Source organism: Nomascus leucogenys, chromosome 6 (genome assembly GCF_006542625.1).
Source record: "Nomascus leucogenys isolate Asia chromosome 6, Asia_NLE_v1, whole genome shotgun sequence".
Lineage (NCBI taxonomy): Eukaryota > Metazoa > Chordata > Mammalia > Primates > Hylobatidae > Nomascus > Nomascus leucogenys.
The window spans coordinates 73,357,508-73,373,513 of record NC_044386.1 but is presented as its reverse complement, the minus strand read 5'-3'; the positions used below and the strand labels follow the sequence as shown (position 1 = coordinate 73,373,513).

At 42.9% G+C, this 16,006-nt stretch overlaps 1 long non-coding RNA gene, 2 other non-coding genes and 2 pseudogenes across 3 annotated transcripts; 1 reads left to right on the top strand and 4 right to left on the bottom strand.

The window, feature by feature from the left end:
* Nucleotides 1-67: 67 nt before the first annotated feature.
* Nucleotides 68-3,345, bottom strand: LOC101179008. Its single transcript, XR_004030525.1, has 4 exons — nt 3,302-3,345; nt 2,878-2,922; nt 1,393-1,523; nt 68-1,021 (listed from the first exon to the last, which is right to left on the bottom strand). It is a non-coding gene; the product is annotated as an uncharacterized LOC101179008 (long non-coding RNA).
* Nucleotides 1,255-1,336, bottom strand: LOC115835697. Its single transcript, XR_004030726.1, has one exon. It is a non-coding gene; the product is annotated as a small nucleolar RNA SNORD115 (small nucleolar RNA).
* LOC115835670 lies at nt 3,164-3,245 on the bottom strand. Its single transcript, XR_004030699.1, has one exon. It is a non-coding gene; the product is annotated as a small nucleolar RNA SNORD115 (small nucleolar RNA).
* A 91-nt stretch (nt 3,346-3,436) lies between the features above and the next one.
* Nucleotides 3,437-4,721, top strand: LOC115835504 (annotated as a pseudogene).
* A 10,950-nt stretch (nt 4,722-15,671) lies between these two features.
* Nucleotides 15,672-15,730, bottom strand: LOC115835705 (annotated as a pseudogene).
* Nucleotides 15,731-16,006: the final 276 nt, after the last annotated feature.

Sequence of the window (16,006 nt, the reverse complement as noted above, 5' to 3'; positions counted from 1 at the left end):
TCTCTTTTGTACTCTTTCCCTTTATTTCTCAGACTAGCCGATACTTAGGGAAAATAGAAAAGAACCTACATTGAATTATTGGGGGTGGGTTCCCCCGATAGAACAGGGTGCCAGGAAGGGCCCAAACTTCAGCGTGCCAGGGGCTGGGGACCTGGCTGACAGACACTGGCTCCGGGCCATTGGGCCCAACACAAGTCCTCCTTCAGGGTCACCATCTGGAGGGACAGGGAAAAGTGTCTGAACAGAACCTCATGCCTCCGTGTGGGAAAGGAGGCAGGGGGTGCTAACTCACACATTCTCTCCCTCCATGGACCCACGTGATGGGATCCATGTGAAACAGTGATAGTCATAGACGTGGGGGCCCTTGGTCCTCCCTGCCACTGAACCCTGGAAAAGAGGGCAGGCTGGTCACTGGGCTCAAGCAAGATGCCCAGGCTGTGCCCTACTGCAAGCCCCTGGAGCACTTCCACTCCCCATGCCGGCTCCCCTACAATTCCTGGGCTGCACTGTGACCCCTGGGTGGGGCCAAGGCCACTATCCAGCTCAGGCCAACCAAGGAGGCTGGCCCTGAAGGCAGGCACCGCTGCAGACCCGGCAGATGCACAGCCTGCCCCTGTGCAGGGAGGGGGCCTACCCAGGCTCCCTCTCCAAGCATACGCTGGAAAGAGCAGACTGGGACCCTGCCTCATGTGGCCTGGGCAGTCCTCAAGGCCAGACCCTAGCACCGAGTCTCAGCTGGGAGCTGCCCTGCATGGGACTAATGGAACCCTTTCCTGCCTGGACCACTGTCACTCCTGCAGGGCTTCAAGGAAGGTGTCCTCCTTGGGTCAGATTCCCAAGGAGACAGCCCTCCTGGAGAACCAATCCCTCACCAGTGGGGATTCAGGTTGTCTCCCTGAGGAATCCCTCCTGTCCTGAAGGCTGACCCTCAGTGACCCCACGTGGCCTGGTCCATGAGCCCAGCAGGATCCGCTCACCTATACTCTCAAGGCCAGGGGGCCCTCATGGGTGGAAGAGTTCACTGAAAAACACAAAGGGAGAACGCGATTTCAGGGATGAACCACCCACATGCCCTGCTCCAGGGAACCAGGGCACTGACACCAAGCCCACACAGGGAAACTGGGCTGCCTCACAGACAAGTGCAGAGACAGGGTTGGGGCCCCTGCAGATACCCTTCAGGGCCTCCAGGTCTCCAGCCCCAAATCCCTCCTGCTGGGGATCCCAGCATCCTCTTCCAAAATTCTCACCTAGGCTGGGCCTCAGCATAATCCTATTGAGCAGGATTTTTAAGTCATCACCTCTCTTCAAGAAAATAGAAGATTCTCATCATCAACCCAACCCAGGGCAACCCCCTCCCCATGCAAACATCCAGTGGGACCTGGATGTGCTCACCACAGCTCAGTGCAGGAGACCAGAGTGCCAGGGAGGGCCGAGCTTCAGTGCACCGGGGGCTGGGCACCTGGCTGATGGACACTGGCCCAGGGACAGTGGGACCAAGGCAAGTCTTCTTCCAGGCTCACTGTCTGGGGGGACAGGAGGACATGTGTCCAAACATGGCCTCACGCCTCCACAGGGGGAAGGTGGTGGGTGGTGCCAGCTCATGCCTGCTCTCCCTCCATGGACCCATGTGATGCGAACACTGACCCATCACAGACACAGGGGACCCTTGGTACTCCCCATCACTGCAGGGGGGGTGGGTCACTGAGCTAGGACTAGGACAGGGCAGGTGGGTCACTGAGCTCATGCAAGGCACCTGGGCTGTGCTCTATTGCAGGCCCCACAAGCACCTCCACTACCCACACCAGCTCCCCTGCAGAACCCCTGGGCCACTCCGAGACCACTGGGCACAGGACAGGGCAACCAACCTGCTCATGGCCAACCAAGGAGGCTGACCTGGAAGCCACATGCCACTGCAGACCTGGCAGTTGCATAGCCTGTGCCTGGGAGTGGAGGGCACCCACCCAGAGTTCTCTCAAAGTGTGCATGGGAAATCATAACCTGGGGCCCTGGGCCACGTGTGTTCTCTGGTGGGTCCCCGTTCATACCCTACACACCTCCCAAACACAGAGCCGAGCCACACTCGGCCAATTGGGGAACACACGGTATCTTCTCCTTTCCTCGGGCCCAAGACCCCACCACCCTGGAGGTGAGTCTGTGAATCAGAAGAAGCATGGGAGGCAAATTCCCGGGACAGGACCCTCGGCAGTGGGCCTTTCCACCTAAGGATGCCACCCTTCCCGCTAGTTGCCCACAGGGAAGGGGTGACCCCCAGAAGGACACAGGCTGGCCCCTTTGCCCAAAGCCAGCAAATCCCAGGGCCATCCTGCAGCACTACCAGGCACCGGCCAGAGCTCAGCCTTGACCCAACCCCCTTGAAGCCACATTGCCGCCCACTAGGCTCAGAGGCACCACTGGGATGGTCCATTGCTCAAAGGCTCGGTCCCATTCAGGGTCATAGGTGGGGCCCAATCCTTGAATCTCCAAAGGCCTGACCCCATAGGCCCAATCGCTCACCCCTCTCTGGGGAAGGAAAGCTCCTGTGTGACCGCTGTGGTGCCCCGGAGCTCCTATGGACCCTCTCATACGGCCTGGGCAGTCCTTGTGGCCAGACCTGCACACTGAGTCTCAGCTGGGCACTGTCCTGGGTGGGGTTGAAGGAACCCTTTGCTGCCTGGACCACCCTCACCACTGCAGGGCTTTAGAGAAGATATCCTCCTTGGGTCAGACTCCCAAGGAAGCTGCCCTCCTGGAGAACCTAGCCCTCCCCAGTGGGGATTCAGGTTGGCTCCCTAAGGAAACTCTCCTGTCCCAAAGGCTGACCCTCAGCGACCCCAGCAGCCTGGCTCATGGCCCATGACCCCAGCAGGATCCACTCACCTATGCCGGTCAATGCCAGGGGGCCTGCCTGGGCAGAAGAGCTCACTGAAAGACAGGGGAGAATGGGGGTCAGGGAGGAGCCACCCACATGCCCTGCCCCTAGGGAACCAGAGTCCCAGCATATGTCCACACAGGGATCCTGGACTGCCGCACAGGGGAGCTCAGAGATAGGCTTGGGCCCCCTTCAGATGCCCTTCAGGGCCTCTAGGTCTGTAGCCCAAAATACAGTGGCCCTGTCGGGCGCCTCTGGATCCCAGCATCCTCTTCCAAAATTCTCACCTAGGCTGGGCCTCAGCGTAATCCTATTGAGCATGATTTTTAAGTCATCACCTCTCTTCAGGATAATATGAGGTTCTCATCATCGACCCAACCCAGGGCACCCCCCTCCCCACGCATGTATCCAGCAGGACCTGGATGGGCTCACCACAGCTCAGTACAGGAGGCCAGGGCACCAGGAATGGCCTGAGCTTCAGCGCACTGGGGGCTGGCACCTGGCAGACGGACACTGGCCGAGGGCCATTGGGCCCAACACAAGTCTTCCTCCGTGGTCACCATCTGGGGGAACAGGAGTAGGACAGGTGTCCAAACAGAACTTCATGAGGCGGTAGGGTGCGCCAGCTCAGGTATGCTCTCCCTCCATGGACCCATTTGCTGGAAACGCTGGCCCGTCACGGACACAGGGCACCCTTGGCCCTCCCCACCACCCAACCCTGGAAGGACAGGACAGGCAGGTCACTGGGCTCACGCAAGATGCAGAGGCTGTGCCCTACTGCAGGCCCCAGGAAGCACCTCTGCTGCCCACGCTGGCTCCCCACACATAACCCCCTGGGCCACTCCGGGACCACTCGGCACACCCTAGGGCCACCAACCAGGTCAGGACCAAACAAAGAGACTGGCCCAGAAACCACTCACAGCAGACCTGGTAGTCACATAGCCTGCCCCTGGGCATGGTGGGCGCCCTCCCAGGCGTCCTCTCCAAGCACGCATGGGAAATTGCAGCCTTGGCCTGGGTGCCACGCGATTTCTGCGGCGGGTGCCCAACCACACCCCGCACTTCCGTTGAACTGGTCTAATTCGAGCGTCAGCTCTTATTTTTCAAGCTTGTTTGTGAATATTTTAATGTCTTGCATCATTTTACTTTTGAATTGTTTGAAACTACATTTTTTATGTATATGCATTCATATTTTGTAACTTATTTTTGGTACGTGTCTTCGTTTGTATACAACTACTCTTGCATGTTTTCTAATGTAAGATGTATTTTCTTTTTTGTCAGTTTTTCTATTTGTATTACCATTGTCAAAATGAACCTTGAATTCTCCCAGTGTTTTTGACCGTTTTATGCTTTTTCCTCATCTTACCCATTCTATGTATTTTTTAAAACATAATTTTTAGGAAGGCCAAGTTCCAGAACATGGGGTCTCAGTTGTCCCAGCCTTTTGAGTCCCTCAAGATCACTGCACCTCCCGATACCGCCACCGCGCCCACCACGCCTGTGCCCCCAGCTACACCCGGAGTGCTGACCTCCCCAGCAGAACACTGCCTGTTGAAGACCTGCTGGAGCTGTCACATGCTTTCTGGGTTGGGGCTGATGGGGGCAGGCGGGTACGTGTACTGGGTGGCAAGGAAGCCCATGAAGATGGGATAACCCCCGGGTCCATGGACCATTATGAAGATGGTCACCGGCCTCAGCACTGCCGCCTGGGGTATCGTTGTCATGGCAGACCCCAAAGGGAAGGCCTACCGGGTTGTTTGAAAGTACCACCAGTGGGGACTGTAAACTAGTTCAACCATTGTGGAAGTCAGTGTGGCGATTCCTCAGGGATCTAGAACTAGAAATACCATTTGACCCAGCCATCCCATTACTGGGTATATATCCAAAGGATTATCAATCATGCTGCTATAAAGACACATGCACACGTATGTTTATTGCAGCACTATTCACAAAAGCAACGACTTGGAACCAACCCAAATGTCCAACAACAATAGACTGGATTAAGAAACTGTGGCACACATACACCACGGAATACTATGCAGCCATAAAAAATGATGAGTTCATGTCCTTTGTAGGGACATGGATGAAACTGGAAACCATCATTCTCAGCAAACTATCGCAAGGACAAAAAACCAAACACCACATGTTCTCACTCATAAGTGGGAATTGAACAATGAGAACTCATGGACACAGGAAGGGGAACATCACACTCCAGGGACTGTTGTGGGGTGGGGGAGGAGGGAGGGATAGCATTAGGAGATATAGCTAGTGCTAAATGACGAGTTAATGGGTGTAGCACACCAACATGGCACATGTATACATATGTAACAAACCTGCACATTGTGCACATGCACCCTAAAACTTAAAGTATAATAATAAAATTAAAAAAAATAAAAAATCAAAAATCAAAAAGAAAGTACCACCAGTGAATCTGTCTTCTGTCCCTGTCCCCATGACACACAGAGCAGGCATGGAATTTAATGAATGTTCTGGACAGACACTTGTACATGGATAGACATCACTACTGTGGATACTATAAGACTGAAAAGAAAATCATATGTTGTCATTCTCTGGCTATGGAGTGTTAGTGGCCTCCACAGATTTCACAGGAACAAATAAATCCCTCAGAGAAGTAAACAGGTTCTTTGTCTTATCTGGTGAAGGAAAATATAACTTATATTTAAATATAATTGTTTAATTACTTCAGCATTATATATAAACATTAATAGTATGTCTTATATAATTGCATATCATATTATATATAATAAACATAAATGTTTAGTTATATAGTTAATATAGTTTTTAAAACTACAACAGGAAAATTAGCTATTTTACTTCATTATTCTAAAGAGTTCTTTTTATTTATTTCATAATTGGATCAACAACTGTTATCAACCTAACCCTGGGTGAGCATCATGCAATATACAGAAGTACATGAAACTTTCTATGTATGAACTGCTCATACTTTGCAAGGCATTTTCAAATCCATCACCTTATGCGAGCTTCACAGCTAGTCTGAGGTAGTTACTTCATTGGAGGTAAAACTTAAAACACAAGAAAGAGCCCACATGATTTGCCTAGGGTCATTTAGTAAGTCGGTGATGGAGCTAGAACTTGTTCTTGTCAGGTTTTTGTTCTAGTCTTCCCTTTCATGGAGGCAAGAATAACCATTATGAAACAGATAATCATAAAAATCAGCATATAATAAAAGACTTAAATGTCACAAGAAAAACTCAAAACCTTTAGCTAAAAAAAAAGATCTTTTGATTCTTTTTCCACAAGCACTAGATATGTTTCTGCGATGATTCTGAGATAAGTACTCAAAATTACATAGTTCATTTCTAAGAGAAGGCCATGTTTTCTACCTGTTGAGTTTTTCTACCCTGAGATACTATGGCTTCTTTGTAAAGGTATATAAAGTGTTTTTCAAAGCAGAAAGATACTGTTAAATTTAGCTGCTAATCATGGTGTATGTGTTTGGAATGACATGTTGAGCAAGTAATACCTTTAAGCTGTTGCTTTTGGCAGCATTATGTGGAAGTGCCTAAGTCTATTTAGCCTCACAGATGACTTTAGAATCTGGTATTTTCTACATCAGAGTTCATAGTGGGGATGGTGCTATACATATCTATGCAACTGAGAAGGAAAACATTTCAAACCTAAAGTAGGCAATAAGATATTATTTATATGAAATCCACAATTCAGTTATGCAACGTTCATGAATAGAGAAGTTTTAAATTGGAAGGGACCATAGATGACCCAAAGCAGATCACATATAGTCATTCACATACCTAAAGTACCTACAAAGACAAGTTGTTCCCTGGTTTAAAAGGCAGTCTGTTCTACTGATGGACTGCTTTAGTCTGAACATTTTCTTAGGTTAAGCCAAAAACACATAAACCTAACTTGGTCTTGGCTTGATCTACTGGGTAAACAATAACTCTTAAAAGTATATACAGTTAACCCTTGAACAACACAGGAGTTAAGAGTGCTGAACATTTGCTCAGTGGAGAATCTGCATATAACTTGACTACCCAAAAACTTAACTAGTAGTTAGTCTATCATTGACTGGAAGCCTTACTGATAACATAAAGCAGTTGATTAACACATATTTTTTGTGTTGTATATATTATATACTGTATTCTTACAAGAAGGTAAGCTAGAGAAAAAAAATGTTATTAAGGAAGTAATATATTCACTATTCATTAGGTAGAAGTGAATCATCCTAAAGGTCTTCATCCTCATCTTCATGCTGAGTAGTATGAGGAGCAGAAGGAGTTTGTCTTTCTGTCTCAGTGGCAGAGGTGGAAGAAAATCCACAGATAAGTAAGTGGACCCGCACAGTTCAAACCTGTGTTGTTTGGGTCAACTGTATTGTAATAGCATTTTAATGTTTTTCTCAGACTTTTACAAGTATGAATCTGAGCTTTTTCTGAATAAACCTGCCTGCTCACCATTAAAAAAAATTTTTAGAAGACTTTTTAATGGGTGTGCAATACAAGCATGATTTGTCATACTGGGACCTTGAGGTTTTTATACACCCTTGCCTTGTTTGGCATATATTAAACCATGCCACTTTTTTACATATTCTCTCTATATTTATGGTTGCCTTTCAGCAGGATTTTGCATGGGCTATTTGTGAGATATTCTAAAATTATACACCTTAATGGAAAGTAATCCCAGTATCTAGAATGCACTTATGAGCCCACTCTGTATTGTCATTTCCCCGCATCTTCGTTGTTTTTTGCTTTCACTCTCATTAGACTGACAATGAGGAGTTCACATGTTTTCACACACATGAAATTCATGTGTTCATCAACATAATCAATTCTGGGTTTAGCTGGAATAGGAATTTCCTCAGTCTCATATTCCAATTTTGTTGGTAGGATCCTTAACTTTTTCTTTTTCTTTCCTTTTTTTTTGAGACAGAGTCTTGCTCTGTTGCCAGGTCGGAGTGCAGTGGCACGATCTCGGCTCACTGCAACCTCCGCCTCCCTGGTTCAAGCGATTCTCCTGCCTCAGCCTCCCAAGTAGCAGGGATTACAGGTGTGCGCCACCATGTCTAGCTAATTTTTTTGTATTTTTAGTAGAGACATGGTTTCACCATGTTGGCCAGGATGATATCAATCTCTTGACCTCGTGATCCACCCACCTCGGCCTCCCAAAGTGCTGGGATTACAGGCGTTGGATCCTTAACTTTCAAAATTCTTTCAGAAACCCTAAATCTATTACACTCAGAGTCCCATTTATATTACAGAGATGTTGGTCTTGTCTTGTAGAGAGACCTTACTTTTTGTATTGAATTGTTAATTATATCAACATCAGGTAATAATATTTTGTGACAAGATAGCATCAAGTGGAGCTGTCAATCCATAAAAACATCCCATGTCAATATCCAGGTTGACCAAATCAGTATACCTGACCTCCTTGGTGGTGAATATTTCCTAGTTCAGTGGGCTATTTGAAACTGTCATACCACTGATGCATATTTGAACAGATTCTTTATTACCTCCACATAAGAATTCTCCTTCATCATATAACGGGGTTAGAAATTGAGAATAATTTTAGTAGTCTGTTTTGCTACATGCTTTATATTTTAAGGCTTAGTTTTCACTCTTGTTTTTTTTCCCCCCCTCCCCAATTTATACCAAGTACATAGTCAATAGATGGGGCTCAGTGGCCTAAAGCTGTAATGTAAATTTTTGTTGAATAGCTCAATATATTTCTTTTGAAGATTCATGAATTATGTAACACATTATAAACTATGTAAATAAGCAAATGTACATACTTCAGTGAAATTAGTTTTATTATTTCAGTTTTCAGAAATTTCAATCTGCAATGCCAGATTTCAGCTCTTTTACCTATAATATGATCAACCTTTTTACACCATCATTTAATCTCTACATAGACAGTAGTATGTCCAATACCTAATTGTTTGTCTGAGTAGGTGTAATCTTGTTCTTCAGTACCAGCAAGTATACATTGTAGTTGTTGAATAACCAGTGGTTGTACACTCATGCAAGTGAAGGCTTCTGAAAATTCTTTACTATATATTTTTTTGCAATAGGATTTTATTACCAGATATCCAATTCCAAATGCTTTCCCAATTCCACTTTTGTTTTTCTTTGTCATATCTTGTTTAGATTTTGATTCTATCATGTTCGCACGTTTCTGCAAGTTGTCCAATGCACTAAGTTTATCAGTAATTCTTTCTATATCAGAAGAGTTTACAACTGTAGTCCTAGTTTTTATTCCCCCAATACTGTATTTAATAATCTCTGGCCAGGTATGGTGGCTCATGCCTGCAAACCCAGTGCTTCGGAAGGCCAAGGCAGCAGGATCACTTGAGGCCAGAAGTTCGAAACCAGCCTGAGCAAGACCTTGACTCTTCAAAAAAAAAAAAAAATAGGCAGGCATGGTAACATGTGCCTGTAGTCCCAGTTACTCAGGAAGCTGAGACGGGAGAAGCCCTTCAGCCCAGGAGTTACAGGCAATAGAGAGCTATGATTGTGCTACTGCACTCCAGTGTAGGCAACAAAGCCAGATCACATCTATTAAAAAAAGAAATCTCTTTCAGTTTGATCATAGTGCCATTTTAGTCCCTGTGTAAAAACATTTCATAGTGGTAAAGCCTATCATGTACAAGTAGAATTCAGTTTACTCACATTAGCTATTGTAATATTAAATGACACAGACCATTTAATTATCCTCAAGTTCGTAAGTATGGGGACTGGAGACTGCCAGGTTCTAAATAGGGTAGGCTCATTTTTAGGGGATATGTTTTGGGGCTTTTGAAGAAACTAACCCTCACCATTTGGGCTGGGATATTTCCTCCTCATCTGTGCGTCTATTTAAGCTTTATTAAATTGGACCCCCATGGCTATTTAAGATATAGAGTTGGGCCAGGCATGGTGGCTTACACCTGTAATCCCAGCACTTTGGGAGTCAAAGGCAGGTGGATCACCTGAGGTTGGAAGTTTGAGACCATCCTGACCAACATGGAGAAACCCCATCTCTACGAAAAATACAAAATTAGCCAGGGATGGTGGTGCATGTCTGTAATCCCAGCTACTCGGGAGGCTGAGGCAGGAGAATCGCTTGAACCTGGGAGGCAGAGGTTGTGGTGAGCCGAGATCATGCCATTGCACTGTAGCCTGGGCAATAAGGTGAAACTCTGCTCAAAAAAAAAAAAAAAAAAAAAAGATACAGAGTTGTTGGAGTTTTGTGATACCCTTCAGGGACTTTCAATTTGAATATAATTATGTTCAACTTAATTAGTTAAACATTTCTTCTCATCAGTATCTTCAATAACACAAAAGGTGATGATACTTAAGATTTTTGTGAGTAATATTGACTAATCCGTGGGAAGATTTGAAATTTTTCATGTCTTCTGAATTTAAATCATGCAGTTGGTGAGTTTGAAGTATTATGACAAAGAAAGGGGTTTCTTAAGTCCTGATCTCATATTCAGGACAATTTTTAATTACCACAAAATTCCTTGAGGTTGAGATACTAACTTTTAAAAGAAAGACTAATAATAAGCTTTATGTTCAATTGATACAAACTAAGTATCAAAATTATAATGGTCAAAATAATTCAGAAGAATGTATTAGTAACAAAACAGTCTATCTCTCCTGCTGTCTGTCAAATAAGTTTTTCTCTTCAGCTTGCATATTATTCAAGGTTACTATCTAGAGAATTTATCCTTAAGGTCCTAAATGGGAATTATACCCCACTCGATGGTGGATGTTGGTCTCACATGTGAAGCATGTATCCACTTGGGTTTCTCCATCTTGATAGCACTGTGAATTCTCAACCACACTTGATAGGGTTCTGTCCAGTGTGGTCACAGTCTGTCATCAGAACACTTTGATATAGACTGAGTTTCCTGTTCAATATCAATGACACACTTCCCCAGGGGGCTTTTTCAGCATCTGGCCACATGTGGGCAAGGTGAGCCCAGGGAAACCCATAAACTCTTTAAGTATCATATATGGTCATGAGGATTTTCCGTTGTATCAGAGAACTGGTTAGGCTTAAGCCCAAGATTCGTAGACCTTCCAAACTCAAAGGGAGAAATGTTGGGCTTGCTAGAGGGATTTAATCTTATTTTAAATGAAACGGATGTTAAGGTTTTACATAATTTAACTAAATAATTCTTTAGGGTATGTGGTTCATTCATTGCACTTGTTCAGAAGACTGGGGATAACAGGTAGGTAAATTATTGGTATCTGTAGAGAATTACAAAGCTCCCGAATTCCCATAGATACAGAACGATTCCCCTACTGAATTCCAGATATTCAGGAATTCGAAACATAAAATCAGCCCAAGTGGCAGAATTGTAGTTATTATACCAGCTGTTAAATTAGCCACCAGTTATAAAGCAGATATCTCAAGTGAGATGATATTATTCAGTAAGAGCTTGATCACTGAGCATCTGCTTTAGCCTATCCAGATACCAATATACAATATTGGTAAAAATATTTACTATCTTCTAAAGGTGGAAGTTCTACACAGTTCGTGTGCCAGCAGATCCTAGGTATCATGGGCCTTAGTAGGCTTTCTTGACTTATCTTAGGTAAGTAAAGAATTTTTCTGACAAAGAGCATATCTTCATATTATTTCCTGAATTATATGATCCTATTACAAAGATTTCAAGTTGTCAGCATATTCCTTTTGCTTGAATGAACTTGGTGGTGGCATGAAAAAGCCACTCAATCATATAAAAATTGGAATAAAGGAAAGATTTCATTATGTAATTCTCATTTTCCTATGGTGTTCATCTTAGTTCTCCTTCATTCCTAATTTTCTAATTCTTAGAGAGTTGGCTATTTCTGAAATTATGAATAGGAGGTTTTGGATAGAAGTGATACAGGTTTGATTTCCCCAGTCTAAACCTCAGAAGTCCTTCACAGCTAGGTCTGCAAGTTAATTTCTTTTTAAAGAGTTAATCTTGTTTTCCACTGTGAGCTCTACAATAAATTACATAAATCTGTTAGAGAAGTTTGAATGACTCTACTAAATCAGAAATTAGTTTCTCATGTAATATTTTAGTTCCTATTGATGTTAGCATCTATTCTTCCAAAGTTGGCTAGTCACATAACAGACCACAAACATATAGTTATTATCAGTATAGATATCTGCTTTATAACTGGTGGCTAATTTAACAGCTGGTATAACTACAATTCTGCCACTTGGGCTGATTTTATGTTTCGAAAAACAGAAGCCTCTAAGGTTCATGAGGGTTGATTACCATAGAAGATGCTTTTATATTCCTTTGTGGGTCTTTCACACAGAATATATTGATGAATATTCAGTCAACATTGGGAATAGGAATATTAGAAAAATCAGACCATGCTCCAGTATCTTCCTCAATGACTCTGAGACAGTCAAGTTCAACTTATTCTGTCAAGATCTGGCCACAGAGTAGCTGTCAAAAGGTTGCACCTTCCTAGAATAGCATTAGGATTAGACAGTAAGACTTGTTCTTAGCTCATTTGACAGCATACTGACAAGTGTTGTGTCTTATGAACTTGTAAAATAGCAGTAACGACATGAAGTACCTGTAAGTAAGTTAAATTTCTCAGAGTCAAGGACTGAATGAGCCTTTTCAGTCAGGGGAGTGGTTGCCACTGTACCTTATAAATGTCATTGCATTTCCAGAGAAACAAAATACAAGAACCCAGGAAAGTAAGCAATGTGCCTATAATCAAGGCCTAATTTTGGAGTAACCCTTAATCTCAAGACAGAAAAGGTAGAACCGCTTTTTTAACAAGGTTAAAAAAGTAATACAAGTGAAGAAATAGCAGCTATTTTAAGGGCATATAAGACTTCTTCAGCCTTATTTTGACTTTAATAAAGAGTTCTAGTGATGTTTCATGTAACATCTCAGTGAGAGGCTTAGCCTTTTCATAAAAGGCAGAGATCTACAATTAATCCTCAAAATCAGTGAAGTTTTTTTTTTAGTATGTGTTTCATTTGTATATTAGGCTGACTTCAAGATGCAACCACTTTCATCTGCCAATAACACAGATCCCAAATATTTTACTTCAGTTGGTAATATTGCAACTTAGCTAGCGAGGTTTTATGTCCTGGGAGTCTAAGAAATTTAGTAAAGCTAAAATGTCTTCTTTACTAGCATATAAGTTATTAGCAGCTATCAATAACAATTAGCATGGAATCCTAATGTGAGGAATATTCTTTATATTTTCTTATAAATGCCTAGAGAATAGAGTAGGTGACTCTCTGAATTCCAGGAAGATCCATTGCCACAAATATTGAAAGCCTCATGCTCCACAGGTAAACTCAAACAGGAACCTCGACTCCCCAGCTAAACATGGAGAACAAACCATTGAACATAAATCCATGACAGAAAAATACTTAGATAACTCAGGAACAGATATTAAGACAATAGCAAGATTGGGAATTACAAGTATCAGAGGAATCACAACTTGTTTCTCTAAGATCATGCGTAAATCTATAAACAGTTTGACCTTCCCTGCCAAGTTTTCCTAACTTTCTCACAGGCAATATGGAAGCATTATGAAGTGAATGTGCCTATTTTTTTTTAACTATGCCAGGTTTTTAAAAAATTTTCTAATTACATTGTATTTGAGGTAAAAATAGAGAAAATGTTCTACACATGGCCAACGTTTTTCTCTGTTGTAAGTTACAACAATGGTATTGATCTCTTTTGTTAAATCTTTATCATTTGTTCCTAGGACTCATAGATATGGGTTTATTTTCTGTAACTTGGGAGTGCTTCTCCAGCATAGAGTAAGACTCCTACTCTCCCACAGCCATCTTTTGTTTCAGAAAGCACATATTTAGCAATGCAGATACCTTGCATCCCAGAAGCTCCAAAAGCACTCTCTTCAGAGTACAGAAGATCATAGCCCTTGGTTTACACAGCAGGCCCTTTTTTAAAAGATTATTGGGCATATTAGGGGACAAGGCATATTCTTCTTAGAGAGGGCCTATTTGCATGAAAACCTCAGAGGAGAAAGAAGAGGTAGACATAGTCCAGAAATACTTATATCTGCATATTTTCCTAGTTTAGGATAAAACAGAAAAGGTCTGTAGAAATTGCAGAATATGTTGCTCCAGTATCCAGAAGAAAGGGTAAAAAAGGATTAAAAGATAGGAAAAAGAAACAGACGCATAAATTTATCCATTCCCAGCTCTGTTTCCTCATTATATCAATTTTGCCCATGCTTTGCTCCATTTGCCAATTATTTTCTGTCTGATTTTACAGAGTAGGGAAGACCTCCTCAAGGAGGTTGTAAAGCTTGTCAGGTTTTATCCCTTGCATCTTTCTCAATTTCATCCAAGATTTCCTTTTCTAATGTGTTGACTTTTTACAAGAGTGACATATTAACTTCCTGTTAGCTTGTGCCCTCTTATTTATTGGTGGCCCAAATAAGTATTTGCTCACTTTGTGAATAATTGTAACTGGGCAGCTAACACTGCAGTCTTAATGGTTTTTTCTTCTCTTTCTCTGTATTTTCTCAAAGTTGGGTTACTGCCACTAATATATGAGAAACTATCTGTTCTTGCTAGCTACCCACTTTTTCTCTTGGTTGTATTTGAATTTCTGGCAACAAAAGTGCTAAAAAAATGGAGAGGACCAAGGATCTATTCTGATCTGTCTGTGAATTTATACCTGTTAATTTAGAAAATGTTTCAGTGAGCTATGGTAAAAATCAATGGAGAGGTCACCCAGCTTGTAAGTACAGCATTTAGCTTCTCCCAGTTCACATTCTGTAGAAAATTTTCTTTTTTTTTTTTTTTTTTTTTTTGAGACGGAGTCTTGCTCTGTCGCCCAGGCTGGAGTGCAGTGGCGCAGTCTCGGGTCACTGCAAGCTCCGCCTCCCAGGTTCACGCCATTCTCCTGCCTCAGCCTCTCCGAGTAGCTGGGACTACAGGTGCCCGCCACCACGCCTGGCTAATTTTTTGTCTTTTTAGTAGAGACGGGGTTTCACTGTGGTCTCGATCTCCTGACCTCGTGATCCACCCGCCTCGGCCTCCCAAAGTGCTGGGATTACAAGCGTGAGCCACCGCGCCCGGCAGAAAATTTTCAAGGACTGCTATAAGCAGTCCTTCATGTCGGATTCCCAAGGCACTGAATAGCCTACCTGTCAGGGGAGGTGGAGAATTGGACTCCAAGTCCTCAGCCCTCCTTCATGAGGGGGCTCTCACGTGGTGTTTATTGTGTCAATCAAAGTCAACTGGAGGCAACACTCCATGCAACATCCAGTGTGCATCCCTAATGTGCAGGGCCAAAGATTGAAAACACACTTCAGAGTGCCTTGGGATATATTTGTGGATATCCTCAGAGCACTAAAATAACTCTTAAGACAGCTAATTTCAGCTGGAAAAAAAGGTATATGGATTACTAGTATTTTGGGTCCTGCAAGCAGTCCTGGATAAGTTCTAACAAGCATTTGAGTTGCTGAAATTCCAAAAGGCTAGAGCTGATATTCTTCATGTTGAGATGAAAAATAAGTTAATTTGAGATGATACCAACAAATCACAAGATTTCTCAACTTTCAATCAAAGCAAAGCTCAGGTATAAAATTAAGTTCTTCAAGTCCTCATTTTTGCCATTTAGTAGTCTGACTCCATTTTTTATTCCTTTTCTTCCAAATTACTAGGATAACCATTCACTAATCTGATGCTTTTATTCTATTACAGTCTCTTATCTAAATTCTCACTGACTGCTTGTTCTTTTCTCTTAATAACTTCTGTTTCCATAGCTATGTTTTGCACAGCCTAGGACACCCCCACATCTCCTCCCAAGAATGGGTCTCAGCATAATACTTATGAGCATAATTTTTATGTCATCAAACCTCCTCATGACCCAAACCATGGCACTAAATATATATATTTATCCTATATATCCTAAATATACATCTATCCTAAATGTGTGTGTATGTGTATGTGTATATATATATATATACACATATATATACATATATATACACATATATATACATATATACACATATATACACATATACACATATATACACACACATATACATATATACACACACATATACATATATACACACACATATACATACATACACACACATATACATACATACACACACATATACATATACACACACATAT